This window comes from Hyposmocoma kahamanoa, unplaced genomic scaffold (genome assembly GCF_003589595.1).
Source record: "Hyposmocoma kahamanoa isolate Upper Pololo Valley unplaced genomic scaffold, ASM358959v1 64, whole genome shotgun sequence".
NCBI classification, from domain to species: Eukaryota; Metazoa; Arthropoda; class Insecta; order Lepidoptera; family Cosmopterigidae; genus Hyposmocoma; species Hyposmocoma kahamanoa.
This window is the reverse complement of record NW_020653852.1, coordinates 21,105,331-21,130,123: the sequence shown is the minus strand read 5'-3', so window position 1 is coordinate 21,130,123 and position 24,793 is coordinate 21,105,331. Positions and strand designations below refer to the sequence as shown.

Below are 24,793 nucleotides of genomic sequence, written 5' to 3'. Positions count from 1 at the left end.
GTAATACTTTGCTATGACAGTCTGTAGGAATGCGACGAGATAACCTTAGACGATTCTGTATCAAAGCATACAACTTTTGTTTCACGAAAAATGATGGAAAATATTTCTTTATCATGATTTGTGTGTATTGTGTTCTTTTTGCATAAAACTTGATTTCCCCAGAGTTCTATACGAATTTCAATATATGGAAATTTTAAATGCGCATTCACAAAATCTCTCCCCGGACGTTTCATTACGTCCGGGGTCCGTCATGTCATAATTTGGGAATGTAATAATAATGACAATAAAGTGCTAGACAATCAGACTACATACCTGACCTCAGACGCGGAAACTCATACCATGAGTGGAACTTAATGTCGAATTGGAAGGGTTTGTCGCATAGCTAAATATCAACAGTGAAACTAAAGCACACAGAATTTGCTGTCTCAATCATTTCGAAACTAACCATTTAAAGAGCGCCAATGTAAGAGAGAGCTTTGGAAATGTGATGCAGAGAAGATTGCTTGGGTTAGAGAGGATAGACTTTCATCTAAACGTATCCATACTTCAAGATGCCGATCAAGCAACCTTTCTCTGCTGTGATACAAACTCAAATTCTGTTCTCAAATTCTTCGGTCACGTCGCAAGACGGAGTATTGAATCCATATAGAGCCTTGTCGTGCAAGATAGAATAAAGATTACTAGACTACGCCACGACCGATCAAAATACAGTGGCCGGTCTTTTGCATGGGTACATGAGATAGTTCACTAACAAAGATGGTGAGATATCGTGAAGCGAGCTACATCAGCCCCTAACAAATATACTCCATGATAACCACGACCGATCTGTCAAGAGTGCTACGAAGAAAAAGCAGAAGAAAACTAAGTATGCGCGAACTTTAAGATAACGGTCGGCGAGAAACTTTACAATATTGGAGAAAGTTACGTAATCTCTCTTCAGAGGCTAAGATATGTTTTGAATCTCTGAGCCAACGGACTACTACAAGAGTAACGAAATAAACTCCAGGAAAAGCATCCAGTGTGGCCAGATCAGGGCCAAATTAGAAAAGCTGGTTTATTAAATTTAATAAAATATATATAAAAAAAAGAGAGAATCCTAGTAGCACATCTAGCTCCCATAGTGCTAATAGACCATTGAGGTCTCGCGACTGATTTAATAGACATCTGGTCAACTCGCTTAAGGACACCCTGTTTTAACAAGTGATATCTCATCAGATCATTGCACAATCGCAATAGAAAAGGGAACCTTATCTATCATATTGCCGACTGGAACTGGTGCACCAATTTTGTCGGTTGCCCAATTGTCGCCGCCAGTCATTTGTAGTAGTTGTATTTATATTTTATAAATAATGCATACTAGTTCTCTTTCCACTCCTAATAAACTGACACTCCCCGAAGTTAAACCCATCTTGCCTCGTAAAGTAAACAGTTGTCCTTCTAACTCCAAGCCGGATCAGCATTTTGTTGGTGAAGGATAAACAATAACAAACTTGACAACAACACTAACGAAGTGGTAACTTGAGATTATGTTCAGAAGTAATTTTATACGTTGTAAATATTAATTAAATGTCAGATACCATTGTGGCTTTTGGAGCTTAACCCTGTTACTTAAACCAAGTTTAAATTTCAATTTGGAACGTGAAATCAAAAAACATCGAAACTCGTTGTTTGGGAGTCAAGGTAATTTCTGAACGTTATTTGCAAATTTATAGTCTGTACTTAGAATTGGGTTTCAAGATACTCGGTTAGGGGTCATATATTATCTTGTAGTCAATGTTCAGTGTTGGATATCTTGCAACTAATGAATATGGACGACATAGTTAAGATGGTTTAGCATCGGATACGCTAGAAAATATTGTTTAACCGGTTGCCTAATAAGTATAAAATCTTATTAAGTTTAACTAAAATACAATACTTTGATACTGAATGTCTGAGTTTATTTTAATGCTATAACTACGATATGTAACAAAAATAATAACTTCAGGTGACAGTTATACTCGTATTGCTTTTTCAGTATTTTTGATTCTATGGAGGTTCATCAATACCTACTAGTTGTAACCCTGATGTGTGATAGTAATTTTGGGTATAGCATAACGACTGTGAACTGGCAACCGGTACTATTCAATTTTGACAACTTTACTGAAGAAAAAATCATTTATATAGCATCTGGTTTATTAAATAAAAATACGCAGTGTACATATATATGTACATGTGTAATAAAAATATTTAAAAACTACGTATTTTTATTTAATAAACCAGATGTTACATAAATGACGCAAACAATTATTTTCTTCATCCTGCAATGTTGTCAAAATTGTGATAGTACTGATTGCCAGTTCACAGTGGATAAGTAGTACGAAAATAATAAATTGTTTAGAAATTAGGCGCATTCGAATGCACGTGTGGTGCATATCTTAGGGTCGTATTCTAGAACTCTACTCAATGCTCAAGTCAGGATTGCAATTGAAACACAAGCACTGGAAATATGACCCTAATGGCAGGGTCTTGAGTACGATTGCGAGTGCTTTAAACCATACTCAAATCCTGACTTGAACATTGAGTACAGTTCTAGAATACGACCCTTAGAGACGGAACGAGGATGCAGTACTCGTATATGTATATTGAGTGGTTTTCGTGATTACTTCACTTGAGAATGAAACAATTTTTTCGGATCTGAAATCGCGTATATTGGTCCGATACTCAATATTTTATTGCAAATCATGATATTACATATAAAGTGGTAGGTAACTTAAAATAAGATTTTTTAATGCTACCAAGTGGAACAAATCGTGCACCAGGTCTAAAGCTACACGCCTGTCCATAGCAGTTGAATGCCACTCAGTGGTTTAAATCGCAAAGATCTCAGGGACACTGCTACAGCGTCTGTCACCCTAAGACATAAGCTGACAAATCTCACGTGCCTTCAATTTACCCTTCAAAACCGCATCGTAGTAATGCTAACATTATTGCACGGCGGCAGAACATAAAAAAGAACATAATATACGCGATTTAAATCCGAAAACATAGTTTAATTTCCAAGGAACAACATAATAAGAAAGTGGTGTGAAAGACGACAAAGCGAATGAGAAAGAAAAATACGTTACGTTACGTACACGTATATAAAGAGAACGTGGAGAGATATGTGGAGAAAAGCCGGCCTTAGCGTATTATATCCCAGCTGTATTACGTACTTCATTACTTCATTGTTGGTTCGTTAATATTAGACGCAAGCAGAGGATGATATAGAAGTAGGTCCAGAGCATAGCGATTGGATATGGGAAACAGGCGTGACAGTATATATGTTAATGTAATCAATTTCATTAATGACGACTGCGCTGGCCCAAATGACTGATTGGATTCTGTGTAGAACTTGTAATAACATTGAGTGGGTTGCATGCTACGGAACGTATGGAAATAAAGCAAGTCACGTGACCGTGTCGTACCTTTTTTTTTATAATATCAAGTGACGGGAGGCACGAGTCGGGCGCCTGATGGTAAGGTACACTGCACTGCACTCAGAGCTTTAATGTCAATACGCCCGTGACCCTGAGACTGTAATGTCACCAGTACCCTTACCCTTCAAACCCGAAAAGCAGTAATGTTTATTACTGCTTGGCGGCAGAAATACGTAAGGTGGCAATACTTCCCTAGACGAACTCTTTCCCAAGAAGCTCTGCTGCTGCTAAACCGTCTTAACCGTTTAACTACTACCTAATTATTAAATTATAATAAAAATCATTTGTGATTCCCCCACATTGATGTTTAATTCCATATAATTACAGGACCAATTTGCGGAGTGTTTTGGGTAGGAATGGATTTCATTGCTCTGGTACTCACAGTAATCCTAGTTCAAAACCAGGTAATAGGTGCGATTTTCTGGCACATCATTATTATTCTTATGTGTTTAGGTTATATTAGGTATGTCGGGCGGCGTCGTGGTGAATGTTCACCGACCCCACGGCGCCGACTCAACCGGCGAGAGGTAAGCCTGGGAGGGTTATAGTGGGGTAGAGAGTCCCAGATATCCCCTGAGCCTCCCTGGGCTCAGGGCTATCTATAAAGATTTACCCCCCGTCAAAAAAAAAGTTATATTAGGCACGTAGCTATGGACTTCGATAATGGTCTTACGTGATAGAATAATAAACGTGTAATCTTAGTACAGAGTACTAAAAAAACCGACCTCAAACGTACGTGGAATTACGTCTATTTGCTAAGTTTTATTGAAATATCCCCTAGTTCACCACTATACAGGACTTGATACTGGAGATAATAAAAATAGGTTATCACTACGACACTACTCAAAGTATATTGAGAGAAAAACCCCTTGAATTGGAGATATAGCAAAATCAACCATTGAAGTAATTGCTCCTAAATTAAAGTTAGGCGCTATTTATAAAAATGAATCTTCATGCGTGAACAGCCACCCTTCAAAGTGGATGATTTTCTTCAAAATGAAATGGGATCACTATGGAAGTACCCCCTTTTCAACAAAAAAAGAATCATGAAATTCGGTTGACAAATACCGGAGTTATCGCGTAACATACATACAAAAAGAAAGAACAGTCGAATTGCGAACCTCCTCCTTTTTTGAAGTCGGTTAAAAATGACATGGCTGTACTGTGAGAGTAGTTGTATGAATCACTCGACGGGCACTCCTCTAGCTGAAATCTAATTTACCAAGAGTATTAAAAAAAAGTATGTTACATAATATTCTTTCCCTTCTCTGACACTTTTTCCATTAAACGAACCCGAAACTTCTTACATTAGGCATAATTGAGGTACGGGGCAGAATTAAAGTCAATGAGAATGTAATTAAACTTCCGTATACATTGTCAACCTTTTATAACAATAATGTCCCTTTATTTATAAATTCATTTAATCAGGCACTATAAACAACTAAAAAACAAACAAAAATAATATTATTATGTACATTTACAGTATTGGTAACTACTTTCTTAACGTTTTCTACTCGGATCTTAGGAACTGACTAATATTCCTCAACGGCTAGAAATAGGTCTTGACTCATTAATTTTGTAACTATAGTGAAAAATAGGATATTTTGCATTAATTAATGTTGTTGGCCATCAGATGCAATATGTTCGACGCGAAGTTCCCGCGGTGTGCATTGAATGTAAAAGATACGCTTTTCAAAACGCATTGCTGTCCCTTTTACTCGTGTGGCTTGTGGATGGACTACACGCACATAACAAATATACGCGGTTTATACCGGAAAAAATAGTTGTAACACAATAACTTCAGCAACATTTACAACAATAGTTCCAAAATTTACCGCTAGATGACATTGGCATAGAAAACACAGTGTCTGAATCGCGGTGATAAGATTTTCCCTAATGTATTAAAACATGGTTAGTGTTTTGTAACAATAGTTCCGATGTTTACCACTAGATGCCGTTGAAAACGCAATTACTGAATCGCGGTGTTAAGATTTTTCCCAGATGTAATGACTTGGCACTAGTATTTTGTATGAAATTAATCTTATCTGATCTATACTTGTACTTGTCAAATTATTATTAATCGATTCAACGATTGCATTTCTACGGTTATCCTCATTACTAAGGAAACATCTCGAACGCGCGCCAATCTTTCGGAACAGGTTACGAGAAGACCTCTGACTGAGTTTTTTTTTGTAAGATTTGCATCCACCGGGACTCGTCGCGGACTCTGCGCCGCATTTGCATCCAACGGGACGAACCCCTTTTATTGGACACACTTGTATTGTAAACCTATTGTAAGCTGCTGTACAATAAACAAAAATCTTCTTCATCAAATTTCGTCGTTTGATTCCTGGAACCAGGGAACCAGCTAGCCGAGCAAATCACCAATCTCTACCACATATTTATAATACGCAAGTAAATAATGTGTAGATATGTATAGATAGATAAATCATATACTATAATATGATGTTACGGCTACATTATAGGGAAGTAATTGAGTCCACAGGGAAGGTTCGCGTGCAGCTTTTCCCTCTTGGTATGTTTATGCTAAAGTATTGGATCAGGTAGCTGCCAGCCTTTGAGTCTCTTAGGCTGTCGATGAATTTATTGCACATAATTTTATGAAAAAAGTGGTGCTGGTCCCCCAAGGACCTAAAGTTTCTGCTTCGATGGCTGCGAATTAGAGTTCCGAGGCGAGGGATTTGATTGTTTAAAATAAATAAATAAATAAAAAAAATAAAATAACCGTCCACTTGAAAATTTATTAATTATATTTTTTTTACCGTTTAAAAGAGCTTAATCTTAGTTTTTGAGTTGTTATTTTTCTAGAGCGTCTGTTTGAATTTACTGTCAAATTTGTACTATAATCTCAAAAGTGATTTTTTACTCTTTCGACGATTTTTAGTGGCAGTAGAGCTGCTTGAGAAAGCATTCATCTAGGGAAGTACTTTAGGAACTAGCTTTACCTATATCTGCCGCCAAGCAGTAGTAATGTGAACATTACAGCGTTCCAGTTTTAGGGTAAGAGTGCTGGTGAAAGTACAGGCACATGTCTTGTTAAATTATGTATGAGTGGCACTGCAGCTGTTTTGGCCAGGCGTGTTACTTACCACCAGTCGCGCGACTTGTTCGTCCCGTCGCTTGGTGTCATGAAAAAACTATTTTCATAAACATGTAATTACATTGTGTATATTGTTTCGGTTTCACAATACGTTAATAATTCACAAATTGAAGTGAAAAAAGTCGTGCATGAAGGCAGTAATGTTCATATTACTGCTCGGCGATAGAAATAGGTGCGGCGGCAGTACTTCACTTCAGGGTGAGTACCGTTATTCTTCTTTTAATTAAAAATATCCACTTTTCTTCATCAAGTAATCTGTAAAAGAGCATTCAAGAGATTGAAACATTTACCCAAAATCGCTCTAAACTTTGTACTCAACTTTGTTCTACAAAGAATCAATATTTTCTCAAAGGACCGAACTTGATTTTGTAAAGTATTCGTAAAGAATTTTGTGTCGACGATCAAAGGAAATATTTAGAGAATACTTTATCTACTTCTTTTCTCTTAATTTCTCTTTGTTTCCCGTGATATACTTTGAAATGGATGCACGTAAGAATTTATTGATGAATTTTAAGCATAGATATAAAATAACAGCAACAGAATATAAAAGAACAGGGTATAGGGAAGGGAGGAAGAAATAGAACATAATGAAATAGAAATTTATCACCACCAAATTTGAGATGTACCAAAGGAAGACCAGGTCAATAGTACCCTTCACCTACGAGCATGTATGAAAGCACTGATGCATGTTGATGAGGCGAAAGATGTGATCAGGATCGGAGCAAGTGGAAGGCTGTGGTATCTTTCATACCTGGATGGATGGCTTGAAGTATATATAAGTAAGAAATAGAAAAAGAAAACAAATGAAAGCAGTAATAGTACAGTTAGAAAAAATTACAATAGCAAGTTTGTTGGTAACATTGACTTACAAATAAATGGACGACGGGTCTAATGCAAAAACCACGAAAAAAATGTCCCAAGTCAACCTATTTAAACGTAGTGACATGTAAAGGAATATGAAAAAGCTAAAACGTTGATTTAAATTGTAATGTCATCGCAGTACTGTCTAATTTTGCGTGCTTCGCTGTCAGTCGAACAAACGAAGACTACAGCGTGAATGACGCTCTGTATACGATTTCAACGCCCTATAAGTTCGGACACTTTTTAGCGCGGACCCGACGTCCATATAATTGTAAGTCAATGAGTTTTATCGATAGATTGCCAAAAATGTCTGAATTGAGAAAGTTACGATGTGTAATGTGTGGACCCGAAACAAATATACGATTTAGATCCGGAAAAATTGTTGACACAGAGGAATCATTTCCTACAATTGCGATCACCTAAGAACACGATAAAAATGTATATTACAAACCGTGAAATTGTTCTAAGTTTTATCAGAGTTTAATTACTTTTTAAGAAACTACCATTTAATAGTAAATTGTGTAGGGCCGTAAATAAGATGTTACTAATGAGTAATATCTTATTTACGGTGCCTGTTAGAAGCCCGTAGCCGAAGGCTGAGGGATCAATAAAGGCCTTAGCCAATTTGGATTTTTTTTTTTCATATAATGTCTTTCATCATATTTGCTAGGAAATAGAAATAAGTATACTTTGTTTCTTGTATGAATCAATGTCGTTTCACAACACAATATTTACGAATTTTGCAAATGGCGGGTTTATTGTTTTTATTTTAAACAGATTGCCGGCAATTCTTCCATAGATAGTACCACTCGAACTAAAATGTATTAGATATAAAATTATTAGTAGCAGTAGAGCTCCTTATAAATGAGCTCGTCCAGGGAAGTACTGCCACCTTACGTATTTCGAGCATAAAAACTTTTTGCTTAATCTTGACGTAAAAAAATCCATAGGACGATAATGTATTGAAAAAGCCTGCGTGCATAATTTGCATTTTGAACATCTAATTGTGATTCATATTATTATAGTTTCATATTTCATGCATCCGAAATGCAAGGAGCGTACGACTAATAATTTAAATTTAGTTTACTAACTTTCTAAAACTGCAAAATTGTAATTTAAATTTATGCAGACTGGTGCCAAGTATCGAAGAGTAACCATGTCATCTTACTTAAACTGCGTTAAAATCCGTACACAATTTAAGTTCCTGTGAACAAACTAAGTAGTAACTTCGTTAGAAGTCACAGTAATTGCTAAGTTTGCAAAGTTACGGCTCAAACTTGGTGTTTTTGCGGTGGAATTTGACTACATAATTGAGTGTAGACATAGTTGCTTTATAAAATGACTATATCCTCCTAAAATACCTACATTAAAATCTACATGGTGTTATGTGTAGTCATTCGGACTCAGCCAATAATATTCGTACGTTCACGTAAACGCCCAATGTACATTAAAATGAAACTATCGTATTAAAATTTAACTCTCATACAAAAACGGAAATATCTATGCTATTATAGCATACTAAATCTGACTAATGACATCAGGCGCTCACTACGAAGAAAAAGGAACCTTAGCACGCGCTCAAAGAGGTGAAAATAACGTTGCCCGCCGTCTGCAGTCGTGCGGAGCCGAATGCTCATAAACGAAAGATTTGTAAGAGAGCATGCACCGACGTCGGCGCAGTCAATAGGTAGGCACTTATCGTGTAACCTTGAGCGAGTGACGGAGCCCCGCTCAAAGCCTGCACTACACCACACAGACAACCACAAATTAATGAACCCGGGATCTTTGAGGCAGTTATATATATTATTGTTATTGTTCTGTATGACCATAGGGTATCTACAAAAATAAGTTTTTCATACAAAACTGAGGGTTAACTTGCTTGGGTCTGGAGTAATATTTAGTACGTTTAAATGTACAGTCAACAATTACATCAATCTATATTCTAACCAAATTCGATGTAGAATGTTTAATAACAAAACGTTGCTTGGCAACCAACGATGGCAAAGGAAAAGAACATTTTTTTCGATGCACATTATTAAGGCTTGCTCTGCCCACGACCTGCTCCCTTAATTGGAATTTAAATAGGTAAGTATGTAACTGGGTTATGTAGAAGTAATACTTACCTAGCCAATTATTATAAAATTTACAAAATACTTATTGATACGTATTTAGGAATAAAAATAAGTTTTTGCATCCTATTAATATTTATTTCTGGATGGTAGGTAATGGTAGATGAAAAGAAACAAAATTGTAAGATTTTATTTGGTATTAATTTACCACATATTTTATCATCCAGCGTCTATTTCCGTTTCTGAACTTGAATTACCACCAGAACTCGAATGTTTGCAATCTCTCCCTTCAAATCAAAATGTCAATAGGGATGACACAGTTTTACAAATAATTAGTTACTGGTCATTTTTATGTTATTTCTAGGTGATTTGAAACTTCTGTTGAATAATATTCAGTATAATCATGGCTATTGCACTTAGTGTTATCCTTAATCTAGTCGAATTTCGTAAGAAAATTTTGAAATTGTGGTAACTGTGAAAGAACCGGAGATGAAAACCCTAAAAATCATCTGTTTTTGTTTGTTGACATTTATTCTACAACGATTTTAGCTAGAGTATATATACTTTTTTCGAATTTACAGGCACATGGGACTTGTCAACTTATGTCTCAGGATGACGGGCACAGTGGCAATGTCCCTAAGAACTTTGCGATTTAAAGCTCTGAGTGGCACTGCAACTGTTATGGATAGGCGTGTCGCTTACCACCAGGCGTACGAGTTGTTCATCCCGTCGCTTGGTATTATGGAAAAAAATCGCCTACAGCAACGGAAAAAAAACCGTCAATATGTAGCTCGATGTGCTGGCATCTGTACATTGGGCGTTTAGCACTTTTCCTATTAATTGTAGTTTGCTGGGTCTTGGGAAGATATTAGTTTGTCTCATATCATGTAGAGAAGATAGATCCGAAGCGCAGCGAACGAAGCTTTCTTGGCTACCACTCAGACTACACAATCTATGAATGTAATTATTCGGCTGTTCTCTGTACCGATATGCATGAAATTTGAAACTGACAAAATATAATTCTGCAGGTCTCGATGTAAATTTCTATGTTTCTATCTAACACCTACGTTAATTGAAGTTAAAAAAGAATCATTATCATCCACAGCTGGGTCTATACGCAAAGGTCTATGCCTCCCGAAGTTTGTGCCATTCACCACGGCTAACCGCATCCATTGACGCGTAATATGTCGCCGACCCACCTTACAAATGGGCGCCTGATGCTCTTTTTGCCCAGTCTCGGTCACCAATCAGTCAACGTCTTGTTTCATCTGTCATCACCTCGCCTTGCTATGTGTCCCACCCAACCTCATTCGAGCTCCATGATCCGTCAGTATTCTGGAGGTCAATGAACTCTTATTTTTACGCAGTTTACGGCATATAAAGTAAACTGCCTTGTAATTTCATATTATGAACTGATACTACCAGCCAGTCAGCGGTCACCGACACTAGGCTGTCTTCTGCCCGAAATTGGGCTGGCAATGTCGTATTACAAACGTTATTTTCAGATTTTCTTCACGTTTGGTTTATCAAAAAGTAACAGCAATAAACCATTCAGTTTACAGTGTCTCGGTGTAGCCTTTATTGAATTGTTTTGGGTACAATTGTAGAATAATTATTACAATTTTGAGTTTATATATTTTTAGGCAATCCTTTCATCATGTGCGATGATTACGAATTGTTTGAGTTCGATCTTTAAAGTGATGATTTACACGTTAATAATATTTTAAAAATCCAAAGAAGACAACTGCCAGATCGTAGTGGTTCTTTTGAAATGGATACAAACAATTACTTTTGAACAACAATTTATGAAATATACCGGCTTAGCCAAGATGTGGTCCACAATCTTTGTTCTAAGAACTTAAACCGCACATGTCGAGGCATACAAAATCTACCGATTTATTGGTTGAGACTAAAGTTATTTTTCACCAAAGCCAAGTATAATTTCTTACAACTTAATTTATAGTCAAATAAATATTATTAACATGTTTTCAACAAACTACAAAGTAAAAATTTAAGTACCCGCAGAATTTCGTCGACGTCGTTCGGAAACCCAATTTGCGCTTTTCTCTTAATTACAAAAATTTAAATATAGTGCATTGATTTTGTTATGTAGTGTCTTTATTTATATTCGTGAATGAATAATACGTATCTATTATTTTTCTCTTAAACTAAGTGACAAATATAGCACCGCAACTTAATTTGCTGCATTGACATTATCTAGTTCTAGTTTTATTTTGTTTATTATCAGATTTAAAAGTGGAAGAACTACTTAATGAACAACGGTGCGAGCATTTGAAAGAACAATTAGAAGTTTAGAAATAATGTCCATATGGAATTCAATTTAGATTGGTTAAATAATGACATTCCAGAAATTAACAAGATCACACATAACATTAAGCTATACTCAGTTACCATACTTACAAATTCGCATCAGAATCAACTGGATAGTCTAGACAACAAGCTCAGGTAGATAGAGGCACAAATCAATCTATCTGAATCCTCAACATCTAACGATATCCACCAGTTCATCGTATCCTACTTCACGCCGGCTGTTTTGATTGCGGCAGGGTGCATCTGCATACACTATAAAACTAAACAAAACGAGAAGAATGACTTTAGAAAGTTTGCACCAAAGCTCGTTCATTACCCACCTACCTACGGATTCCAAACCAGTGTAAATTGAGACGACAATACGACCACCAAAACCAAGGAGACTGATACCAACATATGCTACACCTACCCCTTAATTTGAATTGTGATAGTGAGGTAAGTGTAGTGCAGTGATTTAAGTGGAAGTGGATTTTGTACATTTCATTAACGACTTTATTTTTACTTATAAATTTTATAATCATAAATTGTATAACGTTTAAAAACCAATTTTTTTGTTCAACAGTAGTTTAACCTTTATTTAACTTTTATCAGAAATTTCTATTTTTCAATTATTTAATTTTTTTTTTGCTCTTGGCAAGATTGAACTTTAATTTGCTTCATTGACATGGTCTAGTTCTAGTTTTCTTTTACTATAGTAAGATGTGCTAGTTTTAGTTATTTTGTTGATGTGGTAAATCGTATTATGACATTTTATTGTATTTTTAGGTTAGTTACCAACTCCTTAACAATAAACATTAATAACATTTAACATTAACGTATTTATAACGTTTACAATACTTTATTTTACATTTCATTTATAATTAAACAACATTACTTTTAAACTTATAACATTTTTAATTCCAACAACTACACCGAAAACATCCTCGTGATAACGCGCGTCGCGATCACGAAGTACCATCTTGTAAGGACAGAGTCGCTATTCTGCCCTTACATTATCAGTAAATATTTATCCATGTTTTTGGACGTTATACGAAAAAGCACGAGATAGTCAAGTCCCAGTCATAGACAAAATAACTAGCGAGAAGTCTGTGAATTTTATCCAGTCAGTTTTTGGCCGTAAAAAGAATTGTCTGGACCTTGCACGGTTTTTTAAAAGTTCATAATACCCCGCCTGGACTTTCGTCAGTCGTCGGAACTCAACGTTCGCAGCTCGGTCTACAAAAAAAGAAATTAATGGGAAAATAAATTAAAATATAAAATTTTGCTTAAAAATAAAATTTAGAAAAGTATTTTGGGCGCTAATTTGCAGACTTTATACATCAGAAACAAACAAAATAAGAGAAAGACTGCGGCATTTCGGTAGGGTCTCTTTTTTCTATGACTCCAAGCGATGAAACGAACAAATTTCTTGGTCTAACTGAAACTATGAATCGTCTTTGATTTAACGAGCTCGTCGAGATCCTCTACATCTTCTTCTTGTGTCTGGCGGCCACAAAGAATTCAATTGAGTTAGAAAAAACATTATTAAAATTATATCGAGTTCTTAGTTTTTCGCGAGTGTTACATGAGAGACTGAGAATGAGATATAAGTCGCATGTACTTGTTTTTTTTCAAACGAACCAACCAACCAATCATTATTAAAACTGTGATTAAAACTCGAACCCATCGTTAGGAAGATAATAACAGTTGATTTAAACTGATCTGAATACAGTCCACAGTCTTCAATCGCCTGCATTACAAAGTTCTCTGTAGTCTTGATTAGCTCCACGCTCCACCTAGTAAACAGTCTTAGTTCTCCATCGGTTATCAAAGCCACAAAATTTCAAATCCCTTGATAATGGATAAATTTTCAGTTCAGTAGAAAATTATTAATGCGTTTTTTGTGCTCAATTCGTCCAATTTCTTACACAATATACTTTTTTCGTCATCTTAAAATATCAAATTGTTTAACTTCCAGCAAAACGCTTAAGACGTTTTACCATAATGGTTGTTTCATAAAGGCTTACACCTGAACGCTCTCGGCGTAACACTCTGCGCTTGTAGCATTACACGCAATTTAAGAACACCCCCAGATGTTACGACCATGCCTCATTTGAGGTGTTTTAACACGAATACATCTCGAATTGTGCAATTTTAATGCATTTGAAGGTGTAAAATTATGTTACATCTTGCTTTCAGAGATGGAAAAAATGAAAAGGGGTAGCTATGAACAAATTTTGCTTTAATGGTAAAATAGGCATAAGTTTAGCATTTATAAATCACAGCAGTGGATAATCAAAGCCTTTTTACACTTGAAAACGTCATTTTTTTAAGCTACTGCTCTGATCTGCTGACTTCCTTGAGAAGAAACTCTACGGATTTCTCTTTTCAAATAAACTTAAGTGCTATTGAAATGGAATACACTCTGAATCATATTTGTGTGTAATCTAGACTCATATCGTCTTTCCATACATTTTTATCTAAAACGTATTCTTCAATTTTGTAATATGACTTTGGAATTAGAATACTTTTTATGTAAGTTTTGAACCTGGGACATGATAGTCTGAATACATGCTCCGGAATCTTTTTGCAAAAACGAATACTTATTGAAGATGATGAAGATAGTGATGGTAAAGAAGATGATCGCGAAGAATATATACTAAACCTTTTAAACGTAGTACGAACTAAAATGAATAATGTCAATAAACATGACATTAATGTGAGCAATAAAAATAAACTGTCTGTTCTTGACAGTCGTGTTCACAGAGCCACAAATTTATTTAAGGGTCAATAATCTTAGGGGCTTTCATAATAAGATTGCGGCTTATATTAAAAATGTGCCATTTACGAGGTTTCAAAATATAGTGAAACAAACAAAATCTCTGCCTCTAAAGGTTCTATACAGTTTCTACGCCTTGCATTACAAAAATCCTTGGTAGCGGACCTGTTTAGATTTTTCAGGGTGTTTTATTTATGATATTTTTTTTTATAATATCGAGTAACGGGACGAACAAATCGTGCACTTGATGGTAAGCTCAGAGCTTTGAATCGCAAAGATTCGAGGGGCACTACCACTGCGCCCATCACCCTGAGACGTAACTTGACAAGTCGCATGTGCCTGTAATTTCACCAGTACCCTAACCCTTTAAACCGGACAGTAATGCTGACATTACTGCTTATCGGCAGAAATAGGTAAGATGGTAGTACTTCCCTGGATGAACTCTTTCACAAGGAGCTCTTCTGCTACTAAAAAATAATTGTTGTAGGTAATTGATAAATCTGAACCGTCCAGTTTAACTTTCGTAGTCAACAAACGGAATCTGTTTACCGTGGATACAGATCATAAAATACCCCTTCATATGGTCGTACTTAAGCATGACCTTGAACTGTATAAGCAAAACATAAAAGCAGCAAAATCCAAATTCCACACGACACTTACATACAGATAGGCACAGCAAAAGTCAACAATATTGTGTTCGCAGAATATTCGAGACGCCTCCAGAGCTTGTTACAACACATTCTAAGCAAATTGAATCAGCGAGGGCTCCGTGCCAGATTGTGTTCGCTATTGAATTACTGCTGTCGGCTGTATGACGGGCTGTCAACGGTACCATGTTGACTGGTAGATGAACTTACTGCTTCATTATTAAACAGATATATTTGCGAGTAAATTACAGCGAAGCTATAAAACTTTTCGTAGATTTCTCACAAATGGCGTAAAAAAAAAAAAAATTCGTTGACACCAAAAGCGTGTCTGCTGGTTCGTTTCGTAGCTTAGTTAGGAGAGCGTCAGCCACGGTATGGTGAGGTCGTTGTTTGTATTAACACTTATAATGTTGTGATATTCATTAAACTTAATATTACTATGAGATATTTCTTTTGTATCTCAAAAGCAGCTTTATTGATTAGCTAATACGATAGGCAAATATTTTATTATATTTGTAGCAAACACTTTAAATGTTTGCAAAATTTTACCTCGCAATCCGTTATTCTTATAGACTAGTAGTCGTGTATCAGATAGAAATAAAGAAATAAGCTTTTTAGTAGCAGTAAAACTCCGTGTGGAAGAGCTCGTCCTGGGAAGTACTGCCATCGTACCTATTTCTGCCGCCAAGTAATGTGAGCGATACTGCGTTTCAGTTTTGTCATGGGACATGGGACTTGTCAACTTACGTCTCGCGGTAATGGGTTCAGTGGCGGTGCCCCTCAGATCTTGGTATTTCCATGCTCTGAGTGCAACAGTGTGAACATGTAAATTGGTATCATAAAAAATGCACTTGGCGTTTGAGATACGTTTCAAATCAACGAAAGATGATTTTCTTTATTTTCACTTTTTACAAGACCCTGCATTGCGGGTGCCACGGAGGTAGTTAACAGCTAAGTGGACACAGGACCATTGATTGGGAATAACATTGAGACATTACCGGAAGCATATTTTAAATTACTGCAAATGAAGTAAATAAAAAGTTGAAACATCAAGTCTTAATCAAAACCATGGTGATAAAAGTAGAATTACGTTTTACGAATTTTTTTTTATAAATAATAAACGCTTGGCCACAATCTCACCTGATGTTAAGCGTCGATGTGACCGATAATGGTACACGTTTGCCTAAAAAATGCCTATTCACTCTAGCCTTGAACAGCCCCAAATTATAATTTTCGGGACACACAGATGCCGGTAGAATATTCCATTCCTTTGCCATACGCATCAGAAAGGAGGAAGCAAAGCGCTTAGTGCGAATGGGTGGTATATCAACGACATAAGGATGGATAGTTCCGGACCTTGAAAATTGAAATTGAAAAATTCCTGCTTTCTGAATTTGGTAGAAATCATAAATAAAAACATGAATATAATAATAATACATAAAAGTATGTGCCTGCGATAGCTGCAGTAAATACCGAACACGTTCACCAAAATCAACAGAATTGTGAAGCATTTTTAAGTACACTCGAAAAGGTCTACTTGAAAATGCTTGACACTTAATTAGCCGTCTTCATACTTCAAGTTGTCAAAAGGATAGCATTGGTATATGCGTTAAACGTAAAATATTTATGGAGCGTTTTTAACAGCATCCAAAGTCCCGTTTAACCTTGTCGAATAGCGTACCTCTCGGTTTTTCATAGGATACGTTGTGGGGAATTTGTTCATGTACAGTCAACAGCACATCAAGCTACACATTGACGTATCTTGTTCCGTTGCATTGGACACGATAAAATGTGTAGTCTGATGTGCTGTTGTCCGTACTATATTTGATATAATTCCGTCTCTTCCTTTTAGTAACCGATTAAACAGAGGAGTAACCCTTATTTATGTATATTTGACGGCCGCCGTGGCCTTCATAGCCGGGTCAGTGTAGAAAAACGAATTATCTATATTGTCCCGGGTCTGTGTGTTTGTGATACTGTCGTTGTTCCATGTTTCCAATTTCCATAACACAAGTGCTTCAATTACTTAATTTGGGACCAGAGCGACGTACACGGTCAAGAGCACGTCAAGCTTGACACTTAAGATTTGAATCCAACTTTATGCCGCTTACGATAACATCGGTCCAAAGTACAAAGTGTCAAGCTTGACGTGCTCTTGACTGTTGTCTAATATTTATTTATTTAATATATAAAGCGTTTTTCTTCCACTTTCGTTATCCGGACTATTAACCAGGTTAAAGGGAACGAATAGAGAATATCTTCCTGTTGAACGTGTACCATTTTTGATCGTATCATAGGGTCGTATTCTAGAACTCTTCTCAATGCTCAAGTCAGGACTTGAGTATGATTCAAAGCACTAGAAATCATACTGAAGTCCTTGCCATTAGGGTCGTATTTCCAGTGCTTAAAATCATACTCAAGTCTGCTCAAATCCTGACTTGAGTATTGAGTAGAGTTCTGGAATACGACCCTTAGTTTTTTACAAAATGAAATTATGGACAAATATATGATTTGCCCTGATTTGTCCAATTTCTAATAACAACACGTTTGTCTGTAATATAATAGAGGGAGTATCCAGAAAATTCATATAATTGTACTAAGTTTATTACTAATTGAGGAATAATTTAACTGCCTCCGTGACCGAACGGTTACCGGCCAGACTACCACGCAAAGGTTCCAGGTTCGATTCCCGGGCCGGGACAAATATATTTATAGCCTACATTTATTTCTCTCGTGAGTTTGGGTGTAATTTGTGGTTGTCTATGTGTGTGTCCATGGCAGCCGCGACACAGGGTTTCCCTAGTGCGGGGCTATGTTGAGTGTGTGTGTGTGTTAATTAAAATTCTAATAGGTCCGGGTACATTTGAATTTATTTAATTCCGCCCTGCGTTACTGTTCATTTTTTGCAATCAGATTGATCGTTAACAATTAGAATATCTTAATTCTTTAGCATTATATTATGAATTACTACACTACTACACTATTCAAATGACTACCACATTTTCGTATAGTAACGTGAGCACGAGACGTCCAATTGTCCATTTCTTTTTAACATGATGGCACTTCTATCTCATTGACGACGCGTGTTATGTTAATCTCTATTTCTTCAATTTGCGGCTTGTTCGCATACACCAACAATTTCACATAACCGTGTGTTCAAGGGATGTTAGTTATTTATAACGGAAACTTGATGGAGATCAAGAAACCCTTGAAACTTCTCTTTCAATCTCATCTGTTTCTCTGTCTTCCTGTTAAAATGAGATATCTATCAGATACATTTTTAAAAATTTGGCAGAAGAAAGTCTATAATCGTCACCATTTACAATTATGGCGAAATTTATTCTCTAAAAATAAAAGACCAATTGTATATCAGTCCAAAATGTAATCGTTACAGAATACGGGGCTTAATTCCTTTTTACCACGTGATTGACATTACTCTCCTTACAACGATTATGTTGATCGTAACTTTTCGTAACGCACGCAATATTTGAGGAATTCAACTGCTGCTTTGATAATAAAGTTTCAGTGTGCGGTTCAACGATATATCAACTCATTTTGATAAATGCCGAACATTTACTGACTCATCTATCAAAAATTCGCGCTAATACATAACCAAATATTGTTGCTGTCAACTGTCAAAGACATCAAAATTTAAGAACTGTTCTATAGTAATCTGTACAGAACAATTCTAGCGTATTCTAATGGCAGCGACGAATAAATCTTAACCAGCGTCAATCGTTAAACATAATGTAATATTTTTGTCTAAGACTGCAAACGTGATAATTAAGACAATTCTTGATTTATCATGCTGCTACGTCACAACACTATCAAAGATAAATAAATTAGATCTAGAAATATATTACTAGTTGAAGTAAATTACGCAGAAAAGTGACTTCAGATATGCTATATCATTGTTATCTTCTTCGAGTAAGACACATACTACAGTATCACAAGTTGCTTTGGTAACTACATTTGTCTTGTTATCGATCATACATTTACGATGAAGCGCCGTATAATTCAAATGCTGGAACAAGTGTTGTAGTCCTATCGATAGGTACAAAATTAATGATTGTTACTTACGAACAGGATTATTTTTTCGTAGAGACCCATGTTTTGGACACCGGACAAAGACTGACTGATTATTATTAGATGGTTGTGTACATTGTAATACGCACGTTTTTCTCGGGCATGACACCATCGACAGACTCAGAAGTAACCCATTAAAGTGGGTCACAATACTGTCGATAACTGACAATTGTGCCACAACACTAGTAGGAACTATGACAAACAAGCGACGAACATGAGTAATTGAATGCATTAACCTCGATTTGGATGGGATGGTTCAAGATATTATTTTCTTGGAAGAAGTTTTTAAACTGGACACAAACTAGACTGTCTTCTCTATTCTGCAAAATGAATGAATCTTAATCATTGGAAAACAATTACGAAAACGTATTTGTTACATGAATGTGTTCTATTGGTTTTGACTTTTATGTTAGTTCCGCTTTTTTTGTTGCATAATTATGCTATATATTTATGGAAGTAAAAATAGGATCAAAGGGTTGTACTTCAATTCAACACAAACAAGTAATATCAGATAACACGTGTATCACTACTGTCTCAATCTATCACGATGTCGGGACAATCCGTGTCGTCAGTGACGTGACAACATTTGCATTTCCCTTGACTATTGTACTACGAGCGACTTGTATTATTCACAGCTACTGTCCCAAATGTGATATAGTTACTATTAAGGAAAACGTTTTATATCTTTAGTTTATTTGAAAATATGGAAATCATTTCATTGTAATGTTTATTTGCACTCGGTTCTTCAGATTCGTTTTCATAAATCTTACAGCCCTGGTGGTTTACTAAAGTCCTGTTGTTCATAGAATTTCATAACAGGATTTTTTTAAATTTCATTTGTTTCCAATTGTACTATATTCGTAATCAATTTATTTATTGGTTCTTGCCTTTTTTTCGTTTTGTTCCTTTCTTTCTGTTTTTTCTTCTTTTCTTTATTCCTTTTATAACGGTACTTTGAAATGTATGCCATCTTTATATTATGATAATAATTCCCACATATTCTAAGCATAAAAAAAATGAAAAATAACAAAATGAAAACTAAATTTTAAAATAAAGTAATACAGTGGAAGTCGTATACCAGGTATTCTAACCAAGATTTTGTAATTAGATTAGATTTTGTAACTGTGTCTGTAATTATGATCGATTCTAATTTAATATTCAGAAAGTCAGCTTAATTATTCAAATGCTTTTATAATAATAATATAATTTTTGGATGGGAACCAAAATGCTACGATGAATCATGACAAAGGTTAGGTTATTGCTAAAATAATTTGTGACCCATTTTAAATGCGAAGAGACAAGTCAAAGCTCATAAACTTTACAGCATTTGTTTCATATTCATAAAGCTAACATAAATACAAAAATAAATAAATTTTATTCTCAAAAAATGTATTCTTAGAGGCTACAAAAAAAATAAGCCACGAACACTGAAAAACCCAAACGCATTAATATGTACCCTGTTTAAGTTTCACCCAAATGTACGCAACATCTGCAGCACGGACCCAAGGGTGCCCCTTGAGGGACCTCCTACAATGTACAGGCAATAAATCAAGTCGTAATCATAGTCACGTTTTTACTCCAAACCATCGTTGTGAATTATCTAAACAGTTGAAGTAAAATTTCAAAGAACGTACAGTGCGTAACAAGCATAGATTTCATTGGAGCGTTGGTAATATATCTAAACGAACGCTTATGACAAATCCGGAACAAACACAGTTTAATTTCTTGTAAGGAGCGGTTTAAATGCCAACATCACTCATATGATAAATACCTTGCGGGTATTATTTACTATGTTTTCCTTTCTTGAGCGATTTCGTTAATGTATTGTGTTTATGAACTTGTAATTAAAATTTATGACTGATTAAAAATTTTACATTATGAATGTTACAACATGTTTGATGAGTAATTATAAGTTTTGTTCTGTTTATTTCGTATATTGCTGATTTTATTTCAATTACTAATTTCGATAAAAGTTTTATGAGTTACATATTCAATTTCATATTTTGAATATAACCAAAGCATTACCCTAAGGCTGAATTTGAGGGAAGCAAAACCTTTGGGAAATTAATTTCCACCATCAATTTGTTAGATTGCATGGATACAGACATTTTATCATGCCATATTATTACGATATGCAAGAGTATTATGAATGCAAGGATAAAAAAGATAAATAAATCGTCTAGCTGTTCTACTTAAAACGTTTCGTTTAACTTCTTGAGAGAATACTTGAAGTACTTGAAGATATTAAAACTAGTAGGAACTTCATTAAAATGCTAAACGAGACTTAGAATAAGGGGATCGGCTTAGATACATATCTACTATATAAGTAAATGCGGTTTAACGCGTGAAAAGCAGTATATTTCAATGACAGAGTTATGAACAATCATAAAATTTTCTACGTAAATTAGTGTAAATTTCGTCTATTTCTAAATAAAATTTTCATCATCCGTTCCTCTTTTACCATGCACTGTGTTTTGTAGTTCTTCGTATGTAATTTGTAACGAAATTAGATGGTTTTCAGTTCTTGAAAACAATGTAAATTTCATTTTTGTTGAAATGACTTGTTCTTTTTTGCTAGCGCATCGCATAGGGTGGCTCAAGCACGTTAACTTTTAACTATATTAAATGACATTGTCCCAAAATACTGCATAAAAATCACTATATTTTCAATGATAGAAAATTGTAAACGATATTGTACGATATAAGCTCTAGAAGTGTATAACAATATCATTATGAGTTCAAACTGTAAGAATGTTTAAAAACGAAATGTGACCAATACAGAGAGACGTTATAAGACAACACAAAAATAAATATTATATGTATACTTACAACGACAATGTCTGTTAAGTCTCGGATTTTGCAAGGGTTGGAATTAAAATTTTGACATCTTAAATTTTTCTGCGTGTCTCTCTCTCTAATCTAAAGACAATGAAGCAGCTTGTAAAATGTGACTTTTACGCTATTGGTTTTACATTAGGTATAATTTTGTATAAGTATACAAAATCAAGAATCAAATATCTTGCTCAAACGTTAATCTTAGGTAGTATAGCATAGGACGTAGCTTAGGTAGCGTAGCGAGAGATACTTTTGAATATAAAACTGGCATTATCTTCATAAATAGCTATTTATTACGTATTTTACATATTGATCAATGGAAGCTTCTTCTAGAACTGCCAAGATGTTTTTTTTACTATCCTATTTTTTAAATACATTCCAAACACAAATCTATATTCATTCAGCCAGTATTTCTACTCATAGAGTAGAGCCTAGACTACATCCCTCTTCCTCGCAACTGAAGGGGTGAACATGCCTAGCTGGTGCCGTACCTATGATATGCAACTTACATAAGTGATCAGCCTTTACTATAGGCTAGCCACACACTATTCGGCAGCTACTACCTTACCAACAAGCAAACCACCGAGGAGGCTGTGGCTTTAGTCTGCCAAAAACCTATCTAAAAGGACAGACTATGACCACAACCTAATCAAACAATTCAAAATATAATTATTTCTTAGCTATTCTAGCTATTCAGATAACCTATCTAAACCTTGACACTTTATTTCATCTAAAACTCTCGCTATTTAGGTATCCTATCTGAAACCTAACTCTTTATTTCAGTTACCCTGGCTTGGCTGAATGCTCCTAAAAAATCTTTAAACATCATTACTAAAACTTTCTAAATGCATCACTAAACAATCTTCAACGTGAACGCTGCTATGACGACGACACAGGCTTGAGCACCCATCGGACGTCCACTGGGGAACATCAATATTGACTTCCCAGCTGCCTTAGCTCTCGTCCTGCAGCTATTCACGGTCCACCGAACTTTCTTACTTTCTTTGAACAAATTAAAACAACACGCAAATTATCCTAACTACAACATTTCGTAACACCAATATGATATGGCGATATATCATATGGAGGATTCCTAATAATTAAACAAATATATTTTCCCTTGAATGCAGACAGCTCCTGTTCATCTTGATGAATGACTATTGACATGAATGACTACTATGAATATTTTTGATAAAGCCGGGAGAATACTGATAGGTCTTAAATCTTTGAAGCCATTTACATTAGGACATTTTGGAAAGGGTATTACTCTTGCTAATTTCCAGGCGTTTGGATAGTAACTCGTTCGAATGGATTCATTTACTGTATGTGTAATTATTGACAACGTATCTGGTAGAGTCATTCGAATCGTTTCCATTGAAACACTATCATATCCAGTGGCGTTGGTTTTTATGTTAGCTATTGCCGGTAGTTGGTAGTTGTTGTGATAACATTTAAAAAAAAATCATTGATGCTTTTTGGATCCTGGAGGTGATGCGGGATACAGACGATGTAGAGGCACCATTAGCCATGGTCATCTGTTTTAAGTCCCTATACATAAGCTTCGGATTGCTTCTATTCGTATTCACAACATAGGAAAAATATGCTGATTTGATTCCCACTCCAGGGAAGGGTTTATCAAATTTTTATTTGTTTGTAACAGTTTTTATGAGTGTTTTTCCCAGTCAGCTGCGCTCTAAACAGAGCAGTGCCTCTTAAAGACATCATTAGTTTAATGTTATTTGTGATGCAGGGGTAATTTGATCCGTTTTAGTGGCGCGCACTTATCAAACAATGCCAATAAAAGGTAATTGAAATATTCAACCTTTACATCTATGTTTAGTTCACAGAGTACGTTCTTCCATGGGAGATTATGTAGCTCGGTGTGGAATGCTCGTCTATTTTGAGCAAGATTCGTTTGTATATATATTTAGGCTTTTCTTTAGTTTTATTTACACGTAGCTCTGCGACAACCATACAATGATCGCTGAGCGCTGGAATATCGTGTACATTCACAATTTTACATAAATCGGGAGAGGCAGTCACTATTATATCTAAATCAGAAGCCGTTTTATCGGTAGTACGAGTAGCTTTTCGCTTTAGCAGCTCCAATCCTCGTTGTGACAGAAAAGATTAAAGATCACCAGCCTTTTGATTCCATTGTTGCAAAATACCAACATTAAAATCCACTAATAAAAACATATGATTACAATATCTAAATTCACTTATAGATTCATCTAGAGAATCAATAGCCGAGGCAACCGACACAGATTCGGGTCTGTATGCTGTTCCTATAGCGAAACGCCCATAGCCGGAAATGGTGAGCTGTAGCCATAGCTGCTCTAGAGTTGAGTCTGGGTGGGGTTTCACGCGAACTCGTAGCCCCCACCTCTAGCGTCACCAGGTCTTGGCTTATGCTTAAGCTGATACCCTGGTTTATAGGTGCATATTTCTCTTCTCCCTGTTTTAACCATGTTTCATTGAACGCGAGTATGTCTATTCGGTATCTATCCACTGCAGCCACAAGCTCGTCCCGTTCAGCAGTCCCAACATCAAATTAATTTTTTTTCGTTCTAGTCATTTATATATAGGGGTTAAAGTATGAAATTGCCGTTTTATTGCAATAGGTTCTT

General features: G+C 35.6%; 1 pseudogene; it reads right to left on the bottom strand.

Annotated features, from left to right (window-relative positions):
* LOC113230703 overlaps positions 1–24,793 on the bottom strand; it is a 407,414-nt pseudogene that overhangs the window by 128,208 nt on the left and 254,413 nt on the right.